Source organism: Macaca fascicularis, chromosome 10 (assembly GCF_037993035.2).
Source record: "Macaca fascicularis isolate 582-1 chromosome 10, T2T-MFA8v1.1".
Classification (NCBI taxonomy): Eukaryota; Metazoa; Chordata; class Mammalia; order Primates; family Cercopithecidae; genus Macaca; species Macaca fascicularis.
In genome coordinates, this window is record NC_088384.1 from 39680001 (window position 1) to 39688256 (window position 8256).

Sequence of the window (8256 nt, forward strand, 5' to 3'; positions counted from 1 at the left end):
TGACCTTTTACCCTTTCCTTCTCGTAGGGTGAATGTTGTTTCGTCTCGAGAGAAACATAGGTCAGACACAAAGTAAGCCCACTCCGCTAGGAGCCCTCTTAAAAACGTTTCAAAAAGAAAAATAAAAGGAAAGTCATCAAGTCGTCACAACTTACCCTACTAAAATGCATGTTACAGAACCTTACAAAAGGTTTTGCAGGAGATTATAGAGTTCAGTTAACCCCCTAGAGGTCACGAACTCTGGGTGAATTAGAATTGCCCTCTTCTGCTGTTGGATGGCCCACGGAAGGAACTATAGGCAGAGCACAATTGGCCGTGTAGTTCAGGTGGTGACGGGGTCGGAGGACAGCCTGTGTACCTAGATCAAATTCCTTTATAGGGACTCATGGCGAAATAGATTATAGACAAAGCCAGCGTTAATTTAGCCCTGTTTAACAACTTTGTGCAAAATAGCCAAAAGTAAAAGTAAGAGCGGCTTCGCCGGCAGACACACAGTTTTTTTAAAAAGGGAGTCCCAGGAAACGGCAAGAGAAGCCAGTTTTTACGGGAGCCGCGAGAGATAACACAGATTCTTTCTCCATGTTTCCCAGCCTACCCCGCTTCACCGAGGCCAACAACCCCCTCAGAAATGAGATTCAGGAGCTGACACGCCCCAGGTCTCACCTCGAAGGGAAGGATCGGAGCCTCCAGAGGCCAAGGAAAGAAGTCGAGATAGTCAAGTGGGCCATCTCAGATCTGGTCTTACTCGAGCTCTGTAAATGCCTCTCAGGGAGATACGAGGACCTGTCTATTATAATGACCAGGCCCACATCCCGGGGGGAGGGGGGTGGGCAACAGACTTTCATCTATCAGCCCTTTTCAACCATTGAGCTACTAAACTGGGAACACCCTGAACCCACCGCCTTGCTCCCGACAGCTAGAGCCCTGTCGAGCATGACTGTGTAGAGGTGTTGGACTCCAGTGTACTCTAGCAGATCTGACCTCCGGGACCAGCCTTGGGCATCAGTACACTAGGAGCTATGCGTGGACGGGAACAGCTTCACCAACCCACGAGGGGAGAGATGTGCAGAATATGCGGTGGTAACCCTGGACGCTGTCGTTAAGCTGGGCTCATTGCTTTAATCCGGGCCTTAGAACTCGGTGAGGGTAAGACTGTAAACATTTACACTGACTCTCGGTATGCCTGTTTCACCCTCCAAGTGTATAAAGAAAAGAGCCTGTTAAACTCTAGAAAACAGGGAAAAGAGCAAAAGAAAAAGAAAGACTAAAAGCAAGTGTAAAGATAGAGAATCAAAAGAAAACAGGAGAGACAGACAGCAGTGCGTGGGCGGGGGCAGGGCCCGTGCCGTTTCTCGGGCCCCACCAGCTGGCCGTAGGAGCGTGAGAACGCGGGGGGGGGGGGGGGGGGGCGGAAAGCAGCATTGTGAGAGGCCGCGGACGTGGATGTAGACATGACCGAAGTCAAGTTAGGCAAGGATTCCAGAGCCGGACAAGGCTAGAGAGAGATTAATGTGCGAGATGGAAAAAAAAAAAAAAAAAGACTCTAGAAGGGTAAATGTTCAGAAGGCAATACAGGAAATGGCCAAGGCCGCAAGACAAAGAGGCCATCGGCCAAGGGCTGCTGCACCTTGGAGGAACCAGACACTCATCTGATCAGGCTGACAGGAGCTGAAGAATGTAAAGACTAGGGCAGACTAGGCACCTTCTCATTAGGCTCCCAGGAGCCCATGGTCACATTAGAAGTTACAAACAGCAAGACTCTGCCGTATCTGGATTCCAATTTCTCACTGAAGGCTCAGCCACTAGATACAGTGACAAAGGGGCGGAGTGGGGGTGGGGATGGGGGGAGGGGGGAACTCCTCCTCTAAGAAACTGAAACAGGAAAAAGAGCCATACCTTGTGAAAACTTGCTTATAGACTTTACAGGACTGCCCCCTGCTGGAGGCTAGTGCTTGTTTGCACCTTTTCAGGGTAAGTTACAGTTTTCCCCACCAGGACAGAAAAAGTACAAGAAGTGACTAAAGTACTGTTAAAAGACATTATCCCCAGGTTTAAGACTACCTCTGATTTTAAAGTCAGACAATAGGCCAGCATTTGTAGCTGTAGCTGGAATAGTGCAAGATTTAACAAGACTGTTAACAATACAACAGAGGTTACACGCAGCCTATCGGCCACAAAGTTCAACAAAAGGTGGAACGCATGAACTGGACACTCGAGCGAGCAGCTACTGGCGACCAAAAAACAAAACGAAAAAAAAAGGGTTGCCATATATAGATATAGATAGATAGACAGATAGATAGATAGATAGATAGATAGATAGATAGATAGATAGATGTATATATATATACACACACACACACACACACATACACACACACACACACAGATATAGATATAGATATAGATATAGATATAGATATATAGATATATGCCAGGAAATTCACTTAAGATAAAATCAGGTTTTTGCCTACGGTCCTCCTCCGAGTCAGGTGCACCCCTACCAAACAAACTAGGTATCTGCCCTGTAAGATTGTGTTCAGTTGGCCACCCGCAAATCGTAGGTCAAATAAAAGGTGACCTCCGGAAACTAAAGAAATTAACCTTTAAAAGGCAAATGCAGCCTTTCAAAATAGCCATACGAAGTGTTCATAATTAAATGAAGAAAAATAATGCCTACGAGCCTGACACCCATTTAAATCTAGGGACTCTGTTTAAAGTAAAACCTAATTTTTCTACAACCCATATAGGATGAGCCCTATACTGTAACCTTGTCCACTCCCACTGCTGTTAAAGTTGCAGGTGTTGCGTCTTGGATCCACCACAGTCAGCTAACACCGACAGCTCAGGACAAGTGGACCGGCTAACAGGACGCAGATCATCCAGCCCGGCTGATCCTGAGACGAGACCAAGCTGCTGCTGAGGACCACAAGCCCTGCTCTAGTCACACACCGGCAGCTGACTAGTCTATGCACGGCCGAAGCTTGAGGACTCATCAAGCAAGTCAATGTAGTTAAAAATCTTAAGACAGATAGTTTTCCTAGAATACTAACTGTTTTCCTATTGTTCTGTCGCTGTATTCAACCTTTTTCCCAGGTAAGGACCTCTTTCGTCCTTGCTGGATATGAATATGCTATACATTGCTTTGTTGTTGTTACCACCCCCCCCCCCCCCCACCCATAACCATGCTAGAAGAAACACCTATGTAAGGTGTCCCCACTGTACACGTACTGCTTAGGAAACCCAGACCCGTCCAGCCCAGCAACGATCGCAAGGTCTTTCAGTCATTCTTTAAACATATAAACCAGAAGTTACCAGAACCTCCTCCTTTAGCCAAAAATTTAAAAAATAAAAATAAAAAAACAGAAAAAAACCTATTTCCTCAGTAGGCTGAAAACATTGCTGGCAGCCTAGATGTTTCTTCATGTTATGTTGATAGAAGGGCTCACGTAAGAGACCAATGGCCTGGAGAAGCAGAAGGGTTAATGCCTCAAGATAACTTGACTTTAACCAACTCTTTCCCCAAACAGACGCCGCAAGTTCAAGCGTCGGGCTCGTAAAAACTTCTCTGATTAAAAAATACTGTTTTACTTGCTAAAAAAAGGTTTTAAGGCCCAGTTAAAAACTAACCTGCTTAAGACATGACAAAGTTAGTACATGTGCCTGTTCAGGTTTAACACAGGTTTGATCCTAGGTCTTCATTTAGAAAAGAGTTTCCAGCTGTAGAAAATGTAAAACCCTCACTGTAAGTGTATTACTTGTAATAGAAACTTGCTGGCCGGGCGCGGTGGCTCAAGCCTGTCATCCCAGCACTTTGGGAGGCCGAGACGGGCGGATCACGAGGTCAGGAGATCGAGACCATCCTGGCTAACACGGTGAAACCCCGTCTCTACTAAAAAATACAAAAAAACTAGCCGGGTGAGGTGGCGGGCGCCTGTAGTCCCAGCTACTCAGGAGGCTGAGGCAGGAGAATGGCGTGAACCCGGGAGGCGGAGGCTGCAGTGAGCTGAGATCCGGCCACTGCACTCCAGCCTGGGTGACAGAGCAAGACTCCGTCTTAAAAAAAAAAAAAAAAAAAAAAAAAAGACCCAAAAAGTAAAAATGAAAGGGAACCCGCCCACTAATTAGTGAAAATTCTCAAAGTGGGGGATGAGGAAGGAGACCTCTACTGCTCCTGCTGCCCTCCTCCCCCCACCTTGCCTAGTTCACAAGACAGGAGGAAAGAGAGAAAGCAAAACGTTAGAAACAAACAAAAGTCAGATAAATAGCCAGACAACCTTGGCACCACCACCAGGCCGTAGGAGTTAAAAAAAAAAAAAAAAAAAGTAATACTAATAACATCGGCCCCTGACCTAAACTACTTGTGTTATCTGTAAATTCCTGACACTATGAAAAAAAGGGTTGTAAAACTTTTTGTTCTGTCTGTCCTTCCTTCCTTCCTTCCTTCCTTCCTTCCTTCCTTCCTTCCTTCCTTCCTTCCTTCTTTCATCCCACCTCGGCCTCCCAAAGTGCTGGGATTACTGGCGTGAGGCACCATGCCTGCTTGGCCTAAAGAGACACCTATTGAAAGTAAGACATAGAGAGCTCCTTGCAGTGATCTGATTGATTGCTTGACTGATTTACAGACGGCGTCTCACTCTGTCACCCTGGCAGTGGTGCCATCAAAACCAAACTCACTGCAGTGTGGACGCTCCTGGACTCAAGCGATCCTTCCACCTCAGCCTCCAGAGTGTAGTGCCTGGGACCATGGGGCACGCGCCACTGTGCCCAGATGATTTTCAATTTTTATTGTTTTATTTTTCTTTTTCCCGAGACAGAGTTTCGCTCTTGTTGCCCAGACTGGAGTGCAATGGCGCGGATCTCGGCTCACCGCAACTTCTGCCTCCCGGGTTCAAGAGATTCTCCTGAGTCTGCCTCCCGAGTAGTAGCTCGGGTTGCAGGTATGCACCACCACGTCTGGTTGATTTTGTATTTTTACTAGAGACGGGGCTTCTACCATGTTGGTCAGGCTGGTCTCCAACTCCCGACCTCAGGTGATTCTCCCTCCCCGGCCTCCCAAAGTGCTGGGACGGCAGGCGTCAGCCGCCGCGCCCGGCCTTCCTTTTCAAATGTTTTTGCACAGACAGGGTCTCATCATGTTGTTGCAAGCCTTCTGCCCCGGCGTCCCAAAGTGCTCGCGTGACGGGCGTGAGCCACTGCGCCTGGACTCCGGGGAATGATTCACGACCACGACCGCTGTACTAACTATTTATTTCTTATTTATTTATTTATTTATTTATTTATTTTTTATTATTATTATTATCTTAAAATTATTATTATTTTTTTGAGACGGAGTTTCGCTCTGGGCGAGGCGGGGCGGGGCGAGGCGAGGCGAGGCGAGGCGAGGCGTGTCGCTTTGGAAACCGCAGCACCGCCTTCTAAAGCCCCATTCGAATGCACAAAGCCCTGTTCCCTTCCCGGACTGGGAGCTGATGCCTTCCATAGCCTTGGGCTTCTCTCCATTCAGAAGCTTTTACAGGCGCAACCCCACCCAGAGGCTAGCTGCGGTTGAGGATTGGGGGTGTGCTGGGGCTGGAAAGTCGGTCCCCTATTTTTGCTAGCTCGGCCACGACATCCCCCGACCCCTATCGCTTGCTCACCCTTTCAGATCCCTTGCCTCCACCGTCTTGGAGGCTGACCTCTGACTTTAATATCTGCCTTTCTTCCTGTCTTGGGTTTGAGGAGGGGGGGCAGGAATGAGGGTGTGTGTGGGGAGGGGGTGTGGGGTGTGGACGGAGGGGAGCGTCCTAAGGGTCGATTTCGTGTCATGCCTCTTTCACCGCCACCGCCGAAGATGAAAGCAACGATCAGCTAAAGACCGCGTGTTCTCATCTATAACTGGGAACTAAATAATGAGAACTCGTGGGCAGAACGAGGGGGACGAGAGAGGCGGGAGCCTACTTGAGGGAGGAGGTGTGGAAGGAGAGACATCTTCAGGGAAAAACAAAACAAAACAAAACAAAACAAAAAACCAAACCACGAAAACTGTCGGGTACTGCGCTGAGTTATCCGGGTGATGAAATCATCTGCACACTGAACCCCCAAGTCAGAAGTTTACTTGTGTAACAATCTTGCACATGTGTGCTTGAACAAGACATAAAAGTTGGGGGGGGGGGGAGAGAGAGAGAGAGAGAGAGAGAGAGAGAGAGAGAGAGAGAGAGACAGAGACAGAGAGAAGGAAACACCACCTCCTTGACCTGAGTCAGGGGGTTTCCGGTCTGGTGGCGGAACGTTCAGTGACAATGGAGTATTTTGGCCTGTTCTTTTTTTGTGCGTTTGCTATTTTTTTTGCTGCTGTTGTTGTTGTTGTTTTAAGACAGAGTCTCACTCAGCCACCCAGCCTGGAGTGCGGTGGTGCGATTCGGCTCACTGCAACCACCGTCTCCCAGGTTCAAGCGATTCTCCCGTCTCAGCCTCCTGAGCAGCTGGGATTACAGGCACCCACCATCATGCTCCGAAGATGTTTCTATGTTAGTAGAGACGGAGTTTCACCATGTGGGCCAGGCTGCTCTTGAACTCCTGACCTCAGGTGATCCGCCCACCTCGGCCTCCCAAAGTGCTGGGATTACATGTGTGAGCCACTGCGCCCGGTGGCGGTCCCTGTGTTTTGTTTTCTTTTTTCTTTTTTCTTTTTTTTTTTTCTTCTTTCTTTCTTTCTTTCTTTCTTTCTTTCTTTCTTTCTTTCTTTTTTGGTAGGGAGGGACTGAGTCTCTCTCAGTCTGTCACCCAGGCGGGGGTGCAGTGGCACTCCCTCGGCTCACTGCAACCTCTGCCTCCCGGATTCCAGTGATTCTTCTTCAGTGGCTGGGATTACAGGCGCACACCACCACATCCGGCTAATTTTTGTATTTTGAGTAGAGACGGGGTTTCTCCATGTTGGCCGCACTGGTCTCGAACTCCTGACCTCAAGTGATCCGTTCTCCTGGGCCTCCCAAAGTGCGAGGACGACAGGCCTGAGCCGCCGGGATTTCAGCCTTTAAAAGTGCCGGCCCTACCACCTTTCGCTGTGGACGTTACGCTCTGAATGACGTGCCATCTCTGCCATAGGTTGACTCCCTGAGTCCCCTCTGCCATTTCACTCCATCCTGGGACGCAAGAGCGAAACTCCATCCCGCCACCTCCTCGTGCAAAACAAAACAAAACGAAACAAAACAAAACAAAACAAAAAAAGAAACTCTACACATGACCTGTAAGTGTCTGTTCCTGTGAGTGATTTCTGAGATACGGCACTGTAGACTGAACGCAGTGGCTCACGTCTGTCATCCTAGTACTTTGGGAGGCTGAGGCGGGCGGATCGCCAGGTCAGGAGATCGAGACCATCCTGGCTAACATGGTGAAACCCCGTCTCTACTAAAAAAACAAACGAATTATCTGGGTGTAGTGGCCGGCGCCTGTAGTCCCAGCTACTCGGGAGGTTGAGGCCGGAGAATGGTGTGAACCCGGGAGGCGGAGGTTGCAGGGAGCTGCGATCGCGCCACTGCACTCCAGCCTGGGTGACAGAGCAAGACTCCGTCTCAAAAAAATAAAAAAATAAAAAAAGAAGAAAGAAAGAAAGAAAGAAAGAAAGAAAGAAAGAAAGAAAGAAAGAAAGAAGGAAAGAAAGAAGGAAAGAAAGAGGAAATGAAAGAAATGGCACTGTATCGCTATTGGGCTAGGACCCTCTCTCTTTCTGTCTGTTCCTCTCTGTCTCTCTCTGTCCGTTTCTGTCTTTCCTGTCTCTCTCACTGTGTCTGTCTTCTGTCTTACTCTCTTTCTTTGCCTGTCTGTCTGTCTACCTCTCTCTCTCTCTCTCTCTCTGTCTGTTTCTCTCCGTCTCTCACTGTCCGTCTATGTCTTTCTCTGTCACTCTCTTTATCTGTCTGCCTGTCCCTCTCTTTCTCTCTGTCTCTCTGTCTCTCTGTCTGTCTCTCTCTCTCTCTCTCTCTCTCTCTACCTGTGTCTCTCACTCACTGTGTCTGTCTTCTGTCTTACTCTCTTTTTTGCCTGTCTGTCTGTCTCTGTCTGTCTCTCTCCCTCTCTCCCCCTCCCTGTCTAGTCTGTTTCTCTCTCTCTCTCTCTCTCTCTCTCTCTCTCGCTCTCGCTCTCGCTCTCGCTCTCGCTCTCTCGCTCTCTCGCTCTTTCTGTCCGTTTCTCTCTGTCTCTGTCTGTCGATCTCTCTTTTTCTACGTCTGTCTCTTTGTCTGTCAGATTCCCCCGTCCCAGAGAGGGCCCTGCCCCTTC